Source organism: Bos taurus, chromosome 2, assembly GCF_002263795.3.
Source record: "Bos taurus isolate L1 Dominette 01449 registration number 42190680 breed Hereford chromosome 2, ARS-UCD2.0, whole genome shotgun sequence".
NCBI lineage: Eukaryota > Metazoa > Chordata > Mammalia > Artiodactyla > Bovidae > Bos > Bos taurus.
In genome coordinates, this window is record NC_037329.1 from 122,706,586 (window position 1) to 122,729,312 (window position 22,727).

General features: G+C 50.2%; 2 long non-coding RNA genes across 3 annotated transcripts; both read left to right on the forward strand.

Annotated features, from left to right (window-relative positions):
• Positions 1-9,284: 9,284 nt before the first annotated feature.
• LOC132343441 (uncharacterized) lies at positions 9,285-13,180 on the forward strand. 2 transcript variants are annotated; one of them, XR_009492253.1, is made up of 4 exons: positions 9,285-10,241; positions 10,890-11,019; positions 12,335-12,438; positions 12,517-13,180. It is a non-coding gene; the product is annotated as an uncharacterized lncRNA (long non-coding RNA). The 2 variants fall into 2 exon arrangements; XR_009492252.1 differs by having other exon boundaries at positions 12,335-13,180.
• A 2,454-nt stretch (positions 13,181-15,634) lies between these two features.
• LOC132343442 (uncharacterized) lies at positions 15,635-21,774 on the forward strand. The gene is made up of 2 exons (XR_009492254.1): positions 15,635-16,412; positions 20,994-21,774. It is a non-coding gene; the product is annotated as an uncharacterized lncRNA (long non-coding RNA).
• The last annotated feature ends 953 nt before the right edge of the window (positions 21,775-22,727 follow it).

Here is a 22,727-nt window from a genome sequence, read left to right on the forward strand (position 1 = left end):
CACGGTGCTCTGCCCCCTCACCATGAGATAGCCCCAGGTATGAATGTCAGGGTCAAAACTTTTCCTCCTCGAAAGGAGTCCTCTGCATGTCCTCCAGAGATTTACTCCTCTTGCAGTGGGATGTTCACACGGGGCCCTGATGGTTCTGGGGTGGGTTAGAGACTGAGGCCCCTGGATTTGGTTCAAGATCCTACCCACCCCAACCTCCTCCTTCGCTCAAGTTCCTTGAGTGCTTCCCTATGTCATCGTGGGGAGCACTTACACATATTGGGGAGAGAGCCAATAGCCAGGGTCTCATGTAATGATGTAATGATGCTGGTCTGGGGGTGTCTTTCCTGCTTAGCCACCATCTCCAACCACCCCCTGCCAAGCATCTCTCTTACCGCCAGACAGTTCAGGATCAAAGCGCCAAGGCCCCGTCGTCACTTTGGGACCTCAGACCACATGGCCCCTGACAGTCTCGGGCGGCGTGGTTGTCAATTGGGGTGAAGGAGCCAGCGATGTCACTTGAGGGTCTTTCAGAGGACTGGGCCCCAGTTAGAAGCCTGCTATGATGTGAGGGGTTGGTTTGCCACCATTCAAGTCCCAGCTCCTGATGTGGTCCCTCCTCCAGAAAGCTTTGGGAAGTGGGTTCCATCCTCCCTGAGTTCCTATAGGCTAGAGTTATCTCCCTTCCAGCAGGTGCCGCCCTCACCTTCTCATCTGAATTTGAGTGACATGCATCTTGTATTCTCAAAGAGTCTGATCCTGGGGTGAAGAGGACCCAGCTGTGTGCACTTGGGCACAGTGCTCTACCTCTCTGAGCCTGTTTCCTCACGAGTAAATGTGAACATTAAGGTCGATATTTGGAGACCCCTGTAAGGATTAAATGAGATAACATTGAAAGCAACTAGCGTGGAGTTCGGCTGCCATATGCTGCAGGACTCCAGTCCCTCTTTGTATGGTCAGTCTTTAATAGGCAAACCTTTATTCAAATGCTACCTTTGCCACTGACTAGCTCTGGGACCTTGGGTGGCTTATTCCAACTCACAGTGCTCAGTCTTCTCACCTGTAAAATGGGGACAGTAATAGTACCTGCCTCATAGGCATGGTGCTCAGAACCATGCCCGACACACAGCAGGTGCTGTGTAACTGTGGGCCATTATTCCTACTGTTCTTGCTGTCATTATTATTGTCATTATCTGCAGAGTCCAGCCGGCTGCCTATTGAATGAATAAATGACGTGGAGTCTGGGTGGAAATCAAAATATTGTCAGCTTTGGAGTGAACGATGATTTAGGCTGAGGCTTGTTCAAGCTGAGGCTGACACCTGGAAATCATCCACATAGAATGTACAGATGGGCTGGGAGTTGCTGGGACTTGGAGCATTTCTCTCAGGGCCCCCTGGTCCAGGGATGGGCAACAAACAGAGGGGGAAGGAGGAAGAATAGCGGATTGTTTCCTGAAACCCAAGAGGCCACAGCTGCTTGCCAAGCTGCCCCAAGAACAGAGCGTGCTCAGCTTCTGAGGGCCGCCCACCCTGTCTCTGCTGGCTTAAGGGTGTACTTGGGGCAGACTGAGGGTCCAGATTTATCACGGGGGCCTTATTCGCACTCAAGGAGGAAGGAGGCTGGGCCAGAGCAGACAGCAGAGGGATGGAGTGAGGCACTGATTGCCAGGCACCCTGAGACCAGTTTTTCTCATATTAACTCATTTTAGCCTCATGCAGTTCTGGCCTCCTGGCTGGTTTGTTTGTTTTTTTTTTTTTGCAAATGAAGAAACTGCAAGTTTACAGAAACCTGAGGCCATAAAGCTATTAAAGGGTGCAGTGGGATTCGAGTCTGAGGCTCCACATGGAGTCAGTGTTCTTACAGTTCCACCCGCCCTTTCCTCCCTCTACTGTGTGAGCGTGGGCAGGCTACTAAGCTTCTCTGAATCTCAGCTATATCATCAGAAAAACAGAAGCACAGGGTATTGAGAGGCTCAAAAGAGACATTAACACATGACAACTGTGGGTGCCTTGCAAGAGTCACAGCCCATTTGCAGACATAATCTCAGTTCTTGGAGAGAATGATCCCCTTGCTTAACAGATAAAGACGTTGGCCCTATGAGCAGAATCCACACGGTGGGACACTTCTATAGGACAAATGACCCAGCTTCTTCAACAAATAAATTCTAAGGAAGGGGAAAGAAAGAGATGGAGAGAGACTTTATAGATAAGCCTAAAAGGCATGTTAACCAAATCATGTGGGAACTTGATTCGGATCCTGTTTCAACAAATTCTATTTAAAAAAAAAGTTAATTATGGGGCAAGTGGAAATTTGTATATTGAATGAATATTTGTCATAAGGGAATCATTGTCAGTGTTCTTAGAAGTGGTAATGGCCCTGTAGTTATGTTTTTTAAAAAGAGTCTTTATCTTTAAACAGACTAAAATTTGGCAGATGAACTGATTGGATGTCTGGAATTGGCTGAAAAAATATGGGGGAGGCGTGGGTGAGAGAATGGAGGCTGTAAGACAGGACTTGAGTTGATAATTGTACAAGCTGAGTAGCAGGCTACATAGGGGGCTCACTATATTATTCTGTCAACTCTAAGTTTAAATGTTAAATTCTTCATAATAAAATATTAAAGAAAGGAATTGATTCCCAGGGGGCATGAAGACTTGCCAGGGGTCACACTCCCCTGTGGAAATGCAGAGCTGGCTCTTCTGACTCGAAGTCCAGCCCCCTGGCCCTCACCCATCCCTTCTCTGGGCTCCTGCAATGTCACATTTTCCCTGGCCTGATGTCCTCCACTTCCAGATGGCCAGCTCCTTTAGGGACCCCACCCGCTCCTTTTTTATGGAAATTCACTCTCACGAATGACTGTGATGAAGGAATTTGCATGAAACTGTGATGAGAGACGTGGCTTCAGCTATGGCTCCCTCAGTGGTGCTTGCCTTCTGCCAGAGGGAGTAACAGAAATGGCCCTTCCTGATGGGTGGTGTGTTATAGTTCATGAAGTACTCTCCAGGGGATCCTTGGCCTTGCTTACCATCCGCACCAGTCTCAGGAGGTGGGCCGGTTGAGAATGACTCCTCCCACTTTGAAGGACTTTGAACTTGGTCATTTCTCCCCCATTTTCAAGGCTCAGGCCAAGTCTAAGTGAAAGTGAAGTCGCTCAGTCATGTCCGACTCTTTGCGACCCCGTGGACTGTAGCCTACCAGGCTCCTCTGTCCGTGGGACTTTCCAGGCAATAGTACTGGAGTGGATTGACCTTTACTATATACCTTGCTGGAAATACTGAAAGAGGCTCGAGAGAAGTTGGTTCTCCATCAGCCTCAGTGAGTTCCTTCTGGCTTGTCCTGGAGTCTTGGCTTCCTCTTCTGCATGATAGACACAGTGAAGGCTCCTGCAGAGTTTGTGGGGATCCAAAGAGAAGGCAGATCTAAGTGTTCAACACAATGACTGACACACAGTAGGTGCACAACAGTAAGAGTGATGGTCTTCACAGTAATAACAATCACAGAACACGTAGATGGTACTTACCGTGTGCTGGGCATGACCTAAGCACTTTTAAAAGTGTGTGGCATTTAGAAAAGTGGCAAATGGCACCTAGTAAGTATATGCAGGTGCTTATTAAATATGAAAAGGCAAAAAGATATGACACTGAAAGATGAACCCCCCAGGTCAGTAGGTGTGCAATATGCTACTGGAGAAAAGTGGAGAAATAACTCCAGACAGAATGAAGAGATGGAGCCAAAGCAAAAGCAACGCCCAGTTGTAGATGTGACTAATGTTGGAGATAAAGTCCAATGCCTTAAAGAACAATATTGCATAGGAACCTGGAATGTTAGGTCCATGAATCAAGGTAAATTGGAAGTGGTCAAACAGGAGATGGCAAGAGTGAACATCGACACTTTAGGAATCAGTGAACTAAAACGGACTGGAATGTGTGCATTTAATTCAGATGACCATTATATCCACTGCTGTGGGCAAGAGTCCCTTAGAAGAAATGGAGTAGCCCTCACAGGCAGCAAGAGTCCAAAGTGCAGTACTTGGGTGCAATCTCAAAAATGACAGAATGATCTCATTCATTTCCAAGGCAAACCATTCAATATCACAGTAATCCAAGTCTATGCCCCAATCACTAATGCTGAAGAAGCTGAAGTTGAATGGTTCTATGAAGGACTATAAGACCTTCTAGAACTAACACCCCCAAAAGATTTTTTTTTCATTATAGGGGCCTGGAATGCAAAAATAGCAAGTCAAGAGATACCTGGAGTTACAGGCAAGTTTGGCCTTGGAGTACAGAATGAAGCAGGGCAAAATCTAACCGAGTTTTGCCAAGAGAATGCACTGGTCATAGCAAACACCCTCTTCCAACAACACAAGAGACGACTCTATGCATAGACGTCACCAGATAGTCAATACTGAAATTAGATTGATTATATTCTGATGTGAGGAAGTGAGTCATTGGAAAAGACCCTGATGCTGGGAAAGATTGAATGCAAGAGAAGGGGACGACAGAGGATGAGATGGTTGGATGGCATCACCGACTCAATGGACATGAGTTACTCTGGGAGGTGGTGATGGACAGGGAAACCTGGCATGCTGCGGTCCATGGGGTCACAAAGAGTTGGACACGACTGAGTGACTGAACTGATCTGAATTTTGTGTTATTAGCATATTTAATGCAATGGACTGAATTGTTTCCCCACCGCCCTGTACAATTCATATGCTGAAGCCCTAACCCCCGAAAGTGACTATATTTGGAGATCGGGCCTCTAAGTAGTTAAGATTAAATGAGGTCATAAGAGTAAGGCCCTGGTCCAAAAGGATGGTGTCCTTACCTGATAAGAAGAGCCCCCAGAAAACGTGTGTGCCCCCGCTCACCTCTGTGAGCACACAGGAAAGGCCTGTGTGAGGACACTGTGACAAGGCAGCCGTCTGCAAGCCACGAAGAGAGTCCTCGCTGGAACCCAGCCAGGGTGTCAGCTGGACCTCGGACTTCCAGCTTCCAGAACTGTGAGAAAACAAATGGCTTCCTCCTGGCTTGTCCTGGAGTCTTGGCTTCCTCTTCCAAAGAGGAGACAGATCTAGGTGTTCAACACAATGACCGACACACAGTAGGTGCGCAACAGTAAGAGTGATGGTCTTCACAGTAATAACAATCAGAACATGTAGATTGTACTTATCGTGCGCTGGGCATGGCCTAAGCACTTTTAAAAGTGTGTGGCATTTAGAAAAGTGGCAAATGGCACCTAGTAAGTATATGCATTGGAGAAGGAAATGGCAACCCACTCCAGTGTTCTTGCCCGGAGAGTCCCAGGGACGGTGGAGCCTGGTGGGCTGCCGTCTATGGGGTCGCACAGAGTCGGACACGACTGAAGCAGCAGCAGCAGCAGCTAGTATATGCAGGTGTTTATTAAATATGAAAAGGCAAAAAGATATGACACTGAAAGATGAACCCCCCAGGTCAGTAGGTGTGCAATATGCTCTTGTTTATGCTAGGAAACTCAGTCTTCTGTATTTGGTTATGACAGCCCAAGCAGACCAATACCTTTAATCTTTGTAATAACCGAGAGGCAGTAGGTACTCTTAATACTCTCATGTCTACAGAGGAGGAAATTGGCACATGGAGATTCTGAGAAGGCTGAGGATATAAATAAGAAAATAGTACAATGAACCTTGACCCACCCCCACCCACCTACACTTTCGGCAAACTCCTATGGGTCCTTCAAAGCCCTACTCCAATGTTACCCACTCTGAGAACTCCTAGGCACGGTTAGTTGCTGCTACTGCTGCTAAGTCGCTTCAGTCGTGTCCGACTCTGTGCGACCCCATAGACGGCAGCCCACCAGGCTCCCCCGTCCCTGGGATTCTCCAGGCAAGAATACTGGAGTGGGTTGCCATTTCCTTCTCCAATGCATAAAAGTGAAGTCACTCAGTCGTGTCTGACTCTTAGCGACCCCGTGGACTGCAGTCTACCAGGCTTCTCTGTCCATGGGATTTTCCAGGCAAGAGTACTGGAGTGGGTTGCCATTGCCTTCTCCAGGCACGGTTAGTCCTTGGGGCAAAAAGGGGAGGAAGAGAGGCCAGGGAGAAATATTTAGACCTGGGAAAGTGGAGCATTGAGAGAAAGGAGGGCTTGATGGAGGTCGTCGGATGAGCAAGAGAATAGGAGAGAAGGTTTGCAGGAGAGTCCCTGGGTTGGCTGTCAGCAAGGTGCGAAGGGGAAAGTTCTTAGTCCTTCTTCCTGTCATGGATGGCTCTGTCCTGTGGCTTGCCCCCCAAGGCCCAGCTCAGCCTCCAGCTTTCTTGAGGGTGGCTGTGCGGCATATAAGTTAAGAAACGGACTGACGCCACACCATCCTGGCTTGAATCCTGGCCCCTCTACTTATCCGTTATGTGTTGTTGCTGTTCAGTTGCTCATTTGTGACAGACTCTTTATGACCCTGTGGACTGCAGCATGCCAGGCTTCCCTGTTCTTCCTCACGTAATGACTTCTCTATCCTTCGGCTATGTAATTTCAAGCAAGTTAACCCCTCATGCCTCAGTTTCCTTGTGGGGACAAAGTGGGGTTATCACAGTACCCGTCTCTTAGAGTAGTCCTGTGGTTTAGTTAATACATGACACATGAAAATGCTTGATAAATATTAGCTCATAATCTCATCTTGGATAACTCCATGGTGTTCTCCAATAAACTTGAGTATAAAGCATGCAATTCAACCCAACAGCATTGATAATAATAATGAACCACTATTGGGCACTTACTTTTGGTCAGGCTGTACGCCTGGTCCTTCATATACGGTGTTCCATTTAGATGTAATAATCCCATGAGGTCGATATTATTAACATGCCCATTTTACAGATTAGAAAATTGAGGTCTCTTTAAAGTGTCTAAAGTTACATAGCTAACACGTGGTAGAATGGGGATTTGAACCTAGGCAATCTTAACTCAAGCTCATATGAGTCATTCCAGTTTGTTAATCATTTGCCCAATATTGATAGACGGCTGCTCTGTGCCAGCCACAGTGCTAGGTATCAGGGATATGGAATTAAAAGACACACAGTCCTGGCCCTCAGGGAACTCACAGGGTGGGGTGGAGAAGGCAGACTTGGAATCAGATACCTTAGAATGTTGATGATGTGAAAGGAATAGCGCTTAACCTCATTTCTGTGTTAGATTCATTAGAGGCTGTGTACGTGTGTGTGCATGCTCAGTAAGTGGCTGACTCTTGCGATCCCATGGACTATAGCCCTCCAGGCTCCTCTGTCCATGGGATTGTCCAGGCAAGCATACTGGAATGGGTTGCCATTTCCTCCTCCAGAGGGTCTTCCCGACCCAGGGATCGAACCCATGTCTCCCACGTCTCCTGCATCGGCAGGTGGTTTCGTTACTGCTAACCCACCTGGGAAGTCCTTTCATTAGAAGCTATGTTTATTTAATCACAGACTAACAATTATTGGGCATTGGAGCTCTGTGATAAATAATGCTCTCTCTTCTCAAAGACAAGGCAGATTCCTAGAGTGAAAAAAATGACACAAAAAGCACAGCTTTGACATTATTTTTAGACTTCCAAGTAAATCTGAAGTTGTTGCATAGAAGTATTACTGGCATCGTGGTTAATTTCATACAGTTCCTAGAAAGCCATAACACTCCGGTAACCGCCAATGCCTTCTAACCGGCCTGGACAAATTTAGCTAAATTCTGTCTGATGTGAGGGATGCACAGTAAGTTAGAATTCAGTGGTGCAGGTCATGCAGGTACAGAGTAGGGAGCAATTAACTTTGGGGCTTCTAGGAGGAGGAGATATTTGGTTTGAGTTTTGAAGGCTATGTAGGAGTTCTCTGTGAGAAGAATAGGGGGAAAACTCCTTGAATGTGGGGAAAAGAGTGAGAAAAGCACCCTGGATGTTTGGGGATGGATAGAAATCAAGTGAGGCTGAGTGTTGGGTTTACAGAGGGTGGCAAAGGCAGATAAATAGCTGGGTCTGGGACACAGAGGGCCTTGAGAGTCATGCTAAATGGCTTGGAATTAACCGTATAAACATTGGTGTGTGTGTGTGCATGCATGGAGTTTTTCAGAGAGTGATATGATCAGATTTATGATTTGTAACCATGGCTCTGGGAATCTGCAGGGAGAGAGTTGGTGCCAGGGCAATCAATTCCCCAACCAGATTGTAAGTTTCTTGGGTGAAGCATTAAGTTAGTAGCTTTCCCTCTGGTATTTTTCCATAACACCTAGCAGGTGTGGGGCATGTAGTTGGTGCTCAACAAATGCCTGCTGTATGAAGTCCATGCATGCCCCAGGACACCCATGCATGCTGGTGGATTTTAGTAGCACCCATAGCCTGCTTGTGGTGCTGTCCATGGTGCTAATATGAGCTCTAAGGCTGCCAACCCCAGTGGGCTCCCTGGTGGCAGCTTGGGGTATGTGTGTGTGTGTATAGAATGAGGTGGGGAAGGAGACCTTCAATATCTGTCTCTTGGGATCAAGACAGGGTCCCAGTTGCCCCAGCCTCAGAAGGGCTTCTCGGGTGCCCACAAAATCTGCCCATGTCACCTGGTTAAGCCTTGGTGTGCAGGAACCTGGGGCAGGAAATGAAGTCAGACGGAAAGGGTGGGACCAGAGTTAGCAATGGTCTTCGTGCCATGCTTGAGAGTAGTCAAGATCTGTAGAAAGTGAGTGACAAGGTCACCTGTGTCCCTGAAAGATCATTCTGGTGGTAGCAGGGAGGATGGAATGGAGAGGAAAGGAGGCTCTGGGATCTGAGCCCACATTAGCACCCGATGCCATGCGACAGGACTCTGGAGAGGGAGTAACCAGGCACGTCTTCCTGGAGGAAGTGGGGCTTGAGTTGACCCTTGAAGGATTCTTAAAGAGGAAGAGGAGCAGGCCAGGCAGGGGAATGGCACGGGCAAAGGCAGAGAGGTCAGACTGGCTAAGAGGAAGAAGAGACGACTGCCTTTCTGGCCCCTCTGCTCCCCACCTCCTTGCTGGGGCCCTTCTGAGCATGGAAGGGACTGCTCTGAGTTAGAGAACTACACTTCTGGGTGCCTCTGAGCTGAGGGAGGGGGCGAGCTGCATGAAGCCTCTAAAGGTCGTTCCATTGTGTGAGAGGCCTGGCTAGGGCAGCGGAGGCGGGTCCATGGAGCCCTTTGTCTGCAAGACAGCACCGCTGCCCCCCCCCCGGCCCCCCGCCCAACCCCCCAAGCACTCAGGCAGCCTCCACGATCCTCACTGGCCTTGGATCTGAGTTTTGTCATAGAGGCAGGTTTCTCTGCCTGGCTGGCCCTGATGTCATAGCGGAGGGAGGGGGCAGGGGCAGGGGGTAGACTTCAGTGCTGACCAATGAGTGATAAATTGCCTCTTTGCCCTTGAGGTTCATCGAATCACTAATTCATAAAATCCTTTAACATTACAATTCACAGACCAATGGATGGAACCTTCTAGCACCTGAGAATCCTAGACTAATGGAATCTTTTTAGAATCTTTTTAGGAGCAGAGTCTTTCATAATAGACCCTATGGGAACCATAGAATCCTGGAGGATAACAGAATCTTAAAAATCATAGGCTCTTCTTTTAAGGGTTGCAGTGGCGATAAAATGAGATATTACGTGGCCAATACATAGACCAGTCCTGGAGCATTGTAAATGCTCCCTAAATGTCAGCTGACCCAGGGACAGGGCGAGCTGCCGTGTCTCCATTGTGAGGAAACTCAGGTCTGGAGAGGTGATGTAACATCCCCAGGGGCACACAGCTAGGAAGTTAGTGGTGACACAGAGTGACCATGGCCTAGAGGGAATCCCTGGTGGGCTTGGGCCCTCTGATGCTGAGCTCCCCTGTGTCGGAGCCAGCTGATTCTGTGCCTGAATTAGGGTCTCTGAGCAAGAGGCTCCTTGGTGCTGAGGGTGGGAGGCAGAGAAGAGGTAGCCAGGAATCCAGCCTTTGAGCTAGCCCTCACTCTCTGCAGCAAGGCCTCTGTAATTCGGGGCAAGTCCCTTAATCTCTGGGTTTCCTTCTTTGCTTTCAACACTGGGGGAACAGAATGGCAGGCTCTGAAGTCAGACAGCCCATGGACCTCAGGTCCTAGCTGTGTGTTCCTGGGCAGATGACATCACTTCTCCGAGCCCATTCCCTCATGAGTGCAGTGAGGAGAAGGAGGATTTGAATTGCCAGGAGGACAAAAGAGTGAAGACTCTCTAAGACAGCATCAGGCCCCAGCTTTGCCTCTCATGGGTCAGTGGTTCCGCTAAGGCTGAAAGTTACTTCAGGTACCTCAGTTTCCTCGGCTGCAAAATGGACGTGACAGGAATGCTCGTTAGATTAAGTGGGTTAATACAAGTGGAGCTCTTAGACCAGGGCCCTTCAAGCAGGGAGTGTTTAATGAGTACCCACTATCGTTGCTACAGTAAGAGGCTCAGCCATCGTGAGCAATTATTGATGGTCAGCAAGGAGCTTGGAAAGTGTTGCAAAATTGTGTGTGTGTGTGTCCCTGAGTGTGGGTGATGATGCTTATTAAAAGCAGAGCCTGCAGCCCCAGAGTTGAGCTGTATGCCTGGAATAGCTGCTTCTCCTGGCGGCCTCCCCAGGGATGGGAGTGTAATGAGTGTTTACGGAGCCCCCGCCAGGCAGAGATGAGAGGCGCTGAGGAGCCAGCTCTAAGCCAAGCAGCGGCTGGGAGCCCAGTGTTATTATATTAACAAGCATCAGGGTGATGATTACCATTAATGAGATTATTCACCAGGCAGCCTCCCCTCTCCCCAGGCCTCCTGCCTCCGGCTGGCGAGGCAGACAGGCATTCTCTGCCCCGTCCTCTGCCCCGTCCCTCTCTGTCTTGGGGGAAGAGGAGAGGGTTCCCTGGTGCTGCGTGTGATGCCAGGCCTACAGGTGACATTCTCACCTCACTACTTCTCTCCAAGCCTCTGGGGAGCAGATCTTGGCACTCATCACTTTAGGATGAGAAAACTGAGGCTCCATGAGGGTGATTTACCTGGATCGGCACTGTCTGTGGATTAACCCTTTAATCTTCACAACGACCTCATGAGGAAGGTACTATTGCGGTTGTCCTCCATGGTGGGGAATCGAGGCACACGGCAGCTGAGTGACTTGCCCCTCATGCCGCAGTGTCCTCTGCCCCCAGTGCCCCTCGTGCTGCAGTGTCCTCTGCCCCCCAGTGCTTCTCATGCCACAGTGTCCTCTACCCCCAGTGGGTCCCTCTCCTCCCAGCAGTGGAGGCGAAGGTAGGCTCCCAAACGCTTTGTTTCTCTCTGTGTAGCAGGCTGAGCACAGGGCTCTGTGACTTGGGGCTGGCGGGCAGTTTTCTCCTTGTCCCTTGTCTCCACTAGCCCTTCAGGCAGGCTTAGTCCTGGGCACAGATCCTTGGTGCCACCAGCCATGCAGCTGAAGCTGCCACCTGCTCACTTACATGACAACCAGTATACTGACCCTCCTTTGGACCAAATATCAACCCTTTGAAATATACTTGTTGAGGTCAGTTTCACTAATTCATTCTCACTGACAGGCTGCTGTATGTCCAGCCCTGTGCCAGGGCCTGGGGACACAGTGAGAGAGACGGAATCACCTTATGGAATTTTCAGTCTTGGGGATAAATCAGTGTGGGCACATTTTAAAATTACAGTTGGACTGAGCACTCCAAACGGCAGGACAGGGGCCAGGGGAAGTGGGATGGGGTGGGGAATGGGCCGGCCTATGGAGGGACTGCTTTACACTCAAGTGGAGATGAGTCAGGGAAGATCTCTCTCCAGAAGTGACATTCTGGGTGAGACATACAGGCTGAGCCTGAGCTGGGCCGTCACAGAGGGGCGTGGGGAGCATTCCTGTCAGAGGGGAGAGCGTATGTAGAACTGAGATCCCGAGGAGGCCTTGCCTGCCTAACCAGCCCCATGTCAACACACAGGTGCCCCCTGAGCTCATTCATTCATTCAATCAATAATCACTTATCAACTGGAAATTTCTAATTGAGATGGTTCATCTTCTCCTCCATTCCTTTATCCTCTATTCCCTGATGCCCGTCCCCTTTCAGGCTTGGTGCTGGGCAGGGGGACACAGAATTAAATCAGTTGTGGGCCCTGCCCTGGAATTGCTCACAGTCTAGGGTGGGAGATGGGCCCCTAAACACAACACCATGTGATCAATGGATACTGAGACCCTTAATCCAGGCTGGGGTGGTGGTGGTCAGGGAAGATTTTCCAAAATTGGAGGCGGGAAAAGGGAGGTGGGCAAAGGTTCACAGTATGCTCAAAAGTACAAAGCCCCAGAATAAAGCTTCTGGGAAAGGCCCTGAATGTCAGCCTGTAGCAGAGACTGGCTGTTCTCTAATATCCATACTCCTTTCTTTCCACAGTAATGAGACATGGCTGCTTGGAATAAAAACTACATTTCCCAGCCTCCTTTGCATCTAGGGGAGCCATGTGACTCACGTGGCCAATAGGATTAAGCAGTAGTAAGGTAGGTAGTTTTAGGTTTGTTCCCTTAAAGGAGAGTGGTCTGCCCTCCCCTCTACCTTTTCTCCTTCTCATTGGCCAGAAGGTGAACTTGTCTCGCCTTGGACCATGTGAACCAAGGCAACAGCCCAGGAAAAACAGGGCAACAAGACACTGGACTGTTCACGTATGAATTACTTTATGAGGGACAAATAAACGTTCTTGTTCAAGCCAGTGTTATTTGGCATCTCTGCCTTAGAAGCTAAACCTATACCCTAGCTAATAGCCAGGCTAAAGGCTATTATGCCCTAGGGCACAGAGATTGGTCAGAGTTCTGCGTGGTGTGGCGAGGGTAGGAGGAATGGGTTTGACACTGTCAGATTTGCATTTTTGGAAGATCTGTCTGACTGCAGAGTGAAAGATGGTTTGGAAGGAAGAGAAACAGGAGACCAGAGAAGGTGTTGATGTCTTAGAATGGGGCAGAGATACCCAGGTCTGACCCAGAGCAGGCCTGATCTCTCAGTCAGTTCAGTCACTCAGTAGTGTCTTACACTTGGCAAACCCGTGGACTGCAGCATGCCAGGTCTCCCTGTCCATCACCAACTCTTGGAGCTTGCTCAAACTCATGTCCATTGAGTTGGTGATGCCATCCAACCATCTCATCTTCTCGTTTCCTTCTCCTCCTGCCTTCAATCTTTCTTAGCATCAGGGGTCTTTTCTAAGCAGTCAGTTCTTTGCATCATATGGCCAAAGTTTTGGAGGTTCAGCTTCAGCATCAGTCCTTCCAATACATCTTCAGGACTGATTTCCTTTAGGATTGACTGGTTTGATCTCCTTGCAGTCCAAGGGACTCTGTAGAGGCCTGCCCTATGTGTCCCTGCAAACCTAGGCCTGGAAATCAGTCTTGCAGAATCTGGCCTTCAGCTGTCATTGAGGCCCCACTCTCCTCTAGGGCTTGGTAAATTTGAGATGCACACATGCACAAAAACACTCACAGACTCACACAGAGGTACAGACACACACGCACAGGGGCACAGTTGAACTCACACAGAGACACAGATATATAGAAACAGACACAGTAGTCTCACACACACACACACACGTGTCTGTCTGGAGGCCTCTAAAGCCCTGCCCATGGCTGGCGCCACTAGAGCTAGCCATGGGGTTAGCTCTTACATGGGGCTACCCTCCAGAAGAAAGGCTGGAAGCCCTCACCTGGCAGGCTGAGTGAAGTGGATTCCTCCTGGGATGGGAATGTTTTCTTGTGCCCAAGCAGTGGCTGAGAGCCAGCTGGTCCTGTGGCTCCTGTGGCCATCCACATGGCCACACTTTGACATCAGGACAATAGACTGGCCCTGCAGGCCAGCAGTTTTGGAAAACACAGAGGTAAAAGGGCCTTGGAAGAGGAATTCTCATTCAGCTGTCTGTCTTCTCAGGCAACACAGCTGGAGCACCACTGTCTCCACTTACAGCCTCTCAGAACCACTATGACAGGCATTTGTGGGATTATATGTGGGTGCCGGGCCATGGGTCAGGTGCTGTGGGGCACACCCACAGGGGTGGGGGGAGAAGGGGACATGGCCCATCATTTATTTTTGGATCCTGACACATTCCAAAAGGTTTATTCATGGCTGGATCCCCAGCCCTTAGCACAGTGGTTAGCACACACTCAATGCTCAATAAATGTATGTAGGATAAAAGTAACAAAGGAGATGACTATTAGCTTCAAGTTGCAGACATGGAAATTGAGGTTCAGAAAGGCAATTTGCTTAAGGTCATGAATCAACCAAGAGGCAGAGATGGCATTGAACCCAGGAACTGTGGGAGTCTCAAGCCCCAGTTTAGGCATCAAGTCTCATTGCTCATTCAAGTTTACTCAGACTGAGCCGAGTAAACCGTGAGTTCTCAGGCAGTTCTTACTGCCCCCAGTAAGCCAAGGGGCCTGGGGGTCCTCCATGTCTATCTTCACTACTTATGCTAAGTCTCAGTTGCCTTGTCTGTACAATGGGTTGAATAATTGGAAATCAGGTGTGAGGGCACGAGATTGGCTTATAAGAATCATAACTTTCCTTTTTCTCACTGACGTGGGCTTGTATTTCAAGCCCCCATTTCATTGTAGCAGAAGCAGAATCTCAGTCATCTGGGGGCCCCTAGCTGGGGGCTGTGTCTGTAGTGGGGAGAGCACAGACGAGTTTTCAGTGGCAGGTGAAGGGGTGAGGGCATACACTCTGGCTTGTCATTACCCCACACTGGCCCCCACTGAGATGCTCTCCTGCCTCCTTGGCCTTTGAGATCAGCCCTCAGATGTCACAGCTACACTGTCCCCTGCTCCCAACTCCTAGTCTTGCAGCTTGGCTCACTCTCAGCATCCCCTGGGAGTGTGCTCCCTGTCCAGCTTCAACACTTACTTAACAAATCTCTCCACCTCAATTTTTCTCATCTATGACGTGGGTATAATAGTGCCACCTGCTTCCTAGGGCTGCTTGTCAGAATTAACAAATTAGTCGACATAGAAGGCTTGAAACAGCACCTGGAGCATCATAACTGCTCAGTTAAGTTTTGTTTTGTTTTTTAGCTGTTACTGTTAACCGTCGGAGAAGGCAATGGCATCCCACTCCAGTACTCTTGCCTGGAAATCCCATGGATGGAGAAGCCTGGTAGGCTGCAGTCCACGGGGTCTCGAAGAGTCGGACATGACTGAGTGACTTCACTTTCACTTTTCACTTTCACGCATTGGAGAAGGAAATGGCAACTCACTCCAGTATTCTTGCCTGGAGAATCCCAGGGACAGGGGAGCCTGGTGGGCTGCCGTCTATGGGGTCGCACAGAGTCAGACACGACTGAAGCGACTTAGCAGCAACAGCAGCAGTTAACCATCCTGCTCCAAGGGCTCAGCTCAGGACAGGAGTGGGGGCAGTGGCCCTGGTCTCAGGTCGCCTGTATGCCTGCCCTCTCTTCCTGACTGGTGAGGACAGATAGGATCACCCAGGCGGGGCCCATCCTGGTTACGAGGCAGCACGTGGGGGGCTGTGCCCAGGCAGGGGTGGAGGGCCCACCTGCAGGAAACATCAGCCCACGTGCCCTTCATCTGCAGACCGTTGGTGACAACTTTCTTTCTGGAGCCCGCCTCTTGGCCCTCTCTGCCACCCCACCCTGCCCGCACTGCTGGAGGGAGAGTTTCCATAGTATTGATATGAGCCCAGCCCTGCCCTGCTCCCACACCCTCCAGGGTGCCCCATCAGCCCCTAGGTCCCATCCAGAAACCTTAGTTTGACTTTCAAGATCCAACACGACCTTACTCTGCACTGCGCTTTGTTTAACCTTCACCCCCGTATCTCTACATGCTCCCTTCTTTCAGACTCCACACTTTTGCTGCTGCTGTTTTCCCACCTGGATGGTCCTCTCCTGTGGCTACAACCCTTAATATGTAGCCTATCCTTCAAGATCCAGCTACACGGCTGGCCCTGGGCCTGGCGTGATGGTGTAGCCAGAACCAGCCTGGCTCAGCAGTGGGAGGGCAGGGACAAAGATTCAGGCAGATCCCCTCCTCTCAGAAAGACGCTCAGGAAAGGTTTCCATGAGGACAAGACAAGGACCAGGCAGGCAGATGGGCTGTTGGCAGGTGGCCGGTGGGTCTTGGCACAAGGACTGCTATTTGGGAGGCAGGGAGGCTGGTAGGTAAGTGAGTTGGACTTGCTGGGTTTGAGGCTAGCCTCCTTTTGGTGACCTCAGGCCAGTTACTTTACCTCCCTGAACCTGTTTCTGCCTTTTTCAATGGGGACTGAAGTAGCTGCGACTTCATAGGATGATTGTGAGGACAGAATGATATGATACTCATTTTGTGTGTAGCATACAGTGAAAGCACAACAGATGATGGCCTTTATTAGTGCAGACTCTGGGCGTTTGACAGGTACAAGTTAGGACTTCAGACCCACAGGTGCCGGGCTCCAGGCAGACAGTTTCAAAGCTGCAGCTTGTGGCTGGGATGGGAGAACCAAAGTAAGAATACTAATAGCATATACTATTTGAGGACTTTCTATGGGTTTGACTCAGAGTGGGCATTTTGTAGGAATTACTCATAAATCCTGCATCACAACCCAGCAACACAAGTATCTTCTCGTGGACCCTGTTGGAGAGTGAATCGTGTCTCCACGAAAAACATGTTCAAGCCCTAACCCCTGCTGCCTTCTCTGAATAGAGGGTCTTTGCAGATGTAATCACATTACAATGAGGTCAGACTAGATTAGAGGGGGCCTTAATCTGATGATTGGTGAACTTGTAAGAGAGGGAAATTCGGATACACACACAGAGGGAAGCTGGCCATGTGACAGTGGAGGCAGCCATTGGAGTTTTGCTGCCACAGGTCAAGGAAGGCCAAGGAGGGCTGCGACAATCAGAAGCTGGGAGAGAGGCATGGAAGAGATTCTCCCTAGGGTCCTCAAGAAGGAACCAGTCCTGCCGACACCTTGGCATCAGAGTTCTGGCCTCCAGAACTGGGAGACGATGAATATCCATTGTTTGAAGCCACCAAGTTTGTGGTAATTTGTTTACAGCAGGCGTAAGAAATGAACACAGCCCCATTTCACAGATGAGGAAATTGAAACTCAGAGGGTTGAAACTCATCAGCCCAAGGCACACAGCTGGCAAGTGTCAAGGTCAGGGTCTGAACCTGGGGCTGCCTTTCTCCAAAACTCCTGCTCCTGATCAGGGGCATGTTGGCCTGATCACTTTGTTTTGTTGTTCTTTGTGCCCAGGGCTCATGGTATGGGTCCCTGTGTACCCAGGGCTGGGTCAAAGGGCTGCTCAGGGTGGGCAGACTAAAGGCAGACGAGGGGGTCCAGCCGGAGACCCCGAGCCTTGTGCGCAGGGAGTGCCCTGTGAGTCACGCTGTAGGTCTTCGGGCCTACAGGCTTCAGGCTCTTTCTGTGTCTGGAGGGTGTGGGTCTGAAGGAGCATCTAGCTGGTGCTGAGGGTCCTAGTCTCAGAAGACTCAGGTTGTAATCTCAGCCTTCCTTCTCTCCAGCCTCCTGTCCTTGGGTAAGTGACCTCACCTCTCCATGCCATAGTTTCCTCCTCTGGAAGATGGGCCCAAGGCTCTGGGGTGGGTAGGCGGCAGGGCAGGAGACAAAGAACCATTGTGGCTAGCCCCTCCCTGACCCTCAGGGCTCCCCCTGCCAGGAGGGGCTGTAGGGACGGTTGCCCCAGTGACGGGAGGGGCTGGCCCTGGATTCCCTCTGGGAAACAGGAAGTTTAGGCTGCCCAGGTCACCGCCCCAGCCACAGGAAACCAGCTGATCCTCTCCTCTCCCATCCCAGCCCAGGAAGGGACTTGCTGTACCATCAACAGCCCAGTGCAGCTTCTGAGAGTGACTCTCAGAGCTGCTGGGGCCCAAGATAGTATCCAGTTTCCCCATTTTATAGGATGGGCCGCTGAGGCCCAGAGAGGGGAAGGGACTTGCCCCAGGGCACACAGCTCCCAGGGCAGACAGGAGTAGAACTCAGGACCTGTGACTCTCAGAAGCTCAGCAGCTGCTGTGGTAATGATGGATGTTGGTCTCTGACTTTCATTCAGACTCAGCTGCATATGTTACATATAAGAGCTTATCCAGTCCTCACACCCCTGCAGCGTAGACACAATGATGACCCCTATTTTACAAATGAGGAAACTGAGGCACCCCAGGCCATACTGCTAGTAGGTAGTAGAGTCAAGATTTACACTCAGGCAATAGGAGCTGGGCTTCTGTTATGAAAGTCTTCCCTGATGGCTCAGTGGTAAAGAATCTGCTTGCAATGCAGAAGAAAGGAGATGCAGGTTTGATCCCTGGATCAGGAGGATCCCCTGGAGGAGGAAATGGCAATCCACTCCAGAATTCTTGCCTGGGAAATCCCATGGACAGAGGGGGCTGGCGGGCTATAGTCTACAGGGTGGCAAAGAGTTGAACACAACCAAGCATACAGCACAAAAAATAGGAGCCGGATAGAGTCCTATAGCATCTGACCCAGTTCTCTTGTCATTGAAATGGGGGAATCGAGGCCTCAAGTGGTGAGGAGACATGCTCCAAACCACACATGTAAACGTCAGGCAAGCACTGGCCCCAGGCCTCTTGCAGCTGACAGTTAATTGCTTACCATCTTCCTCTTTATCTTTACTCACAGCACCCAGGCATTCTTCATGGCGGCAGTGTGCACAGGTGGAAAAAGCCCAAACAGTTTTTCCTATTCTTCCTAGCATATTGGGTTGCCATGTGACAAATTCTATCCCATAAAATCTAAGCAGATTTACTGGTGAGGCTTCCAGAAGAGTCTTTAAATGGAGATCACCCAACTGGTATGGGCTTCCCTGGTGGCTCAGATGGTAAAGCGTCTGCTTACAGTGCGGGAGAACTACATTTGATCCCTGGGTCAGGAAGATTCCCTGGAGAAGGCAATGGCACCCCACTCCAGTACTCTTGCCTGGAAAAATCCCATGGACGGAGGAGCCTTGTAGGCTGCAGTCCATGGGGTTGCAAAGAGTCAGACATAACTGAGCAACTTCACTTTAGCTCTTTGCCGGTCCCTTTCTTCCCATCTAGAACACAGACAAGAGGCTGGAGTAGTAGTCATCGTGTCATCCTCAGGCTCTGTGTCTGAGAATAATGTCCTGTGCTGAAGAGAGCTGAGCAGAGAGAGGTTAGGAGCCCAGTGGCACGAGGGTGCGTCTCTCAGCCTGGGAGTGCCTTCTTCAGGACTTCCTGTTACTTGAGAACAAGAACACCCTCTTGGATTTAACCCCCAGTTCAGTTTTGTAATTTAATTACTTGCTGTTAAGTGTAGTTCTGACTTCCTGTGTTTAGATTCTGAATCTTAAGTTCTAATCAAGCTGTCAGAAGGTCGCTGAAGAAATATCCAGTGCAGGGATTTTCAAATTTTGTGCTGTAAGGGGCCTAGAAAACCACTGATTGGATATCTCCCTTTCTGTCTATCCATGTCATCTGCCTATCTATCATCTACCTATCCATCCACCTATCTCAATTTCCAGGCACTACGCAAGGATTCCGTCTCTTTGCTTAAAAGAGGGCAACTCTGTTTTTCCACCAGTAAAAATGTCTGAAGGCCATCATCTCATCAGATTCTAATGTTTAAACGTGGGGAATCTGAAACTCAGTGAGACGATGCTTGGCTCAAGCCGAGAACAGCAGTGGGGAAGAGCAGAATGGGGATGAAGAAGCCTCAGTGAACCTCACCAGGAGGAAGGGGCTGGTAGGGAAGGATGCTTCCGTGTCAGACAGCAAGCATCCCTGTGAATGCAGGTGCCGCAGGGAAAGCAAAGCTGAGCCTCAGATGTGCCTGGATGGAGGGATGAATCGTGACAGAGCGGGAAAATGGGGCACTGATGTATCTGGGCAGGGGTGCGGAATGGGAGGAGAAGTCCCAGTCACCATGTTCTAGAGCCTGGGCTGGGGGCTGGGGTGTGTTGTGAGCGAGACAGACACAGTCCCTGTGTCCAAGAGTGGCTGAACAGTGTTCAGACAACAGTGTCCAACAGAGGGAGAGACCCAGCACCCCCATCCCTAGAGGAGACATGTTGGGAAGAGCTTCGGGACACGGTTTCCAGTTCCTGCCGTGTCATGGCTTTGCTGTGTGGCCTGAAGCCCGTCTTTGCCCTCTCTGGGTCTCTAGAGCAGGTGGGGGAATCTCTCTCCATGGACTTGCTTTGCTCCAACACCTGGGGAGTCTGGTGTAATGGGAACGATATCGTTTTTTGAATGTACCCGTGTGTCACTTCACTGCTTTTATGTGACTGTCTTCCTTTTCAGCCAGAGGCTTCCAGGGTCTTAGAGAGGAACAGGATTGGGGATAGAGAGCACAAAAGGGAAGAATTGATGTTCAGCTTTTGACTGAATAGGATCCTGCAGCCCTTAGCCAGATAATGGTCTTGAAAGCCAGGCTTTGTTGAGAGAGAGGAAAGGCTTTCTAAGTCCCCAAAGTCCTCTTTGCATAGCAAGAGCCCAGTCTGGCTGCTTCTGAGATCACAAGAGGAGTGTGGGGAGGATGGAGGAGATAAAGAGACGGAAATTTCTGCCAGACAAGGAGAGGAAGTCAGGATCTGCCATCATAGGAGGGCCAAGACAGAACCTGGTGAGGAGCATCAGGGCTGGGGACAGGGCCTGGGTCCCAAAGAAAGACCCAGGGACCCACATTCCTGGGCATCAGCCTACGGAGAGGATGGAACCAGAGACACTAGAAACCCAGGGTCCCAGAACATCAGTACTGACAGTCCTTTATGCCACTTATCCAGTGTGGGGAAGGGGGTAGGATTGTGGAGCTGGGAAGGTGACATTGGTGGGAGGGTGTGTCTGGTTTGACAAGGCTGAGCTAGCATTGCTGGGCCCCCTTGACCTGAGTAGGGTGACCTGGAGGTCACGAATTTCAGTATGCCCCCAGGATCAAGAGACCAGCAGACAGTCTTCCCTGGTGGCTCAGTGGTAAAGAATCCACCTGCCAGTGCAGGAGACAGGCGTTTGATCCCTGGTCCAGGAGGCTCCCACATGCTGCGGAGCAACTAAGCCCGTGCGTCACAACTGCTGACCGTATTTTCTAGAGCCTGGGAACAGCAACAGGAGAAGCCGCTGCGATAAGACCCGCACTATGGCTGGAGAATAGCTGCTGCTCACCGCAACTAGAGGGAAGCCCTCGCTGCAATGAAGACCCAGCACAGCCCCCCCGCAAAAAAGACCAGCAGTCAAGGACACCTTGTGACTGGTGCAGTTTTGGGGGGACCTCTCGGCCATGCAGTGGAGGCCGATTCGGGTCCAGGTCTGCTGGATGAGCGCTGTCACCAGCAGTGACCACCAGTGTGGACTGCAGCCAGGGCCAAGGGAAGAGGGGCCTCCAATGTGTGCCAGGGTGGACTACGTGGGCAACACCTGGATGGGAGACCCCACCCTATTGCCTCCGAGAAGTTCTATCAACTTTCCCCGCTTGTGTTTACCCGGCTGCCGGAAGGTGAGATGGGAAAGGGAAACTCCGAAACGCTGAGCGGTCACCTTAAGGCAACTGAGAACACCAGAGACACCATGTTACGTTGGAGGGACACAGAATTTAATTGGTGATGAACTTGTCAATTAAGAGCCCCTCTCATGACTCCCATGGTGGGTCCATGACTAAGACTCCATGCTCCCAATTCAGGGAGCCCAGGGTTTGATCCCTGGTCAGGGAACTAGATTCCACATGCCACAGCTAAAAGCTGGTGCAACCAAAACAAAGACAAAAACGACAGAACCGTTCCTCCCTTCTTCCCCAGCTCCCATCATCCCTGGGATGGGTGCTGGAGCGCGAGATGAGGTCGTCTGTGAGAAGTCTAAGAAAGTTACATTTCCTTTCCCTTTGTGCGCCTGAATGACCGTGGGCAGTTTCGAGCTGCCAATACTAAGAGTAGGGCCTGTCCGTCTTTATGTTTGTCCTTCCTTATCTTTGGGCTTCCCTGGTGGCTCAGACGGTCAAAGAAACTGCCTGCCATGTGGGAGACCTTGGGTTTGATCCTTGGGTTGGGAAGATACCCTGGAGAAGGGAAAGGTTACCCACTCCAGTATTCTGGCCTGGAGAATTCCATGGACAGAGGAGCCTGACAGGCTATAGTCCATGGGGTCACAAAGAGTCAGACACAACTGAGCGACTGTCACTTTTCCTTATCTTTGGTCTGATTTTTTGTTGCCAGTTCTGAGGGGAGGTTGCACAGAAGTGATGTCTGGTCAGTCCTTTAGGAAGCTTTGTCACATGCGTTGCTTCATCTGATAGTGTTAAGGATGATCCTTCTCCCATGTGGGGCAACTGAAGCTCAGAGAGCATAAGCAATTTGTCCAAGGTCACACAGCAAATTGGTAATGGAACTAGGATTTGAACTTGGATCTTTAGTTTCCTAAAGATCTTTATAGCTTCTCACTTGCACAGGCTCTGTGGGGAGCACCATGACCGTGTGATTGATGGCAGTGGTTACAAGGCCATGATCTTCTTGGGAACCCTCCCAGCATGCGACAGGAGACATCCATGATGATTGGTCAGGGGCCGCGGGGGCACTGCCTGCTGGCTTCCAGGCCATCACTCTTCTACGGTGCAGGAAGAGGCCCAGATGAAAAAGCTTCAGACACGCCTGGCAAAAACATGTGCAAGACAGAATCATGCATCTTGCTCCCATTACAATGTTGGAAGAGAAGAGAGTGTAATTGTCCCACAATTACCTTTATTTATCAAACTCAGAATGATGTGTGATTATGAAGTGTCTCAGGAGAACTTCGAGGAGTTGGGGATGGTCCAGGGTCTGACTGGCACCCCAGAG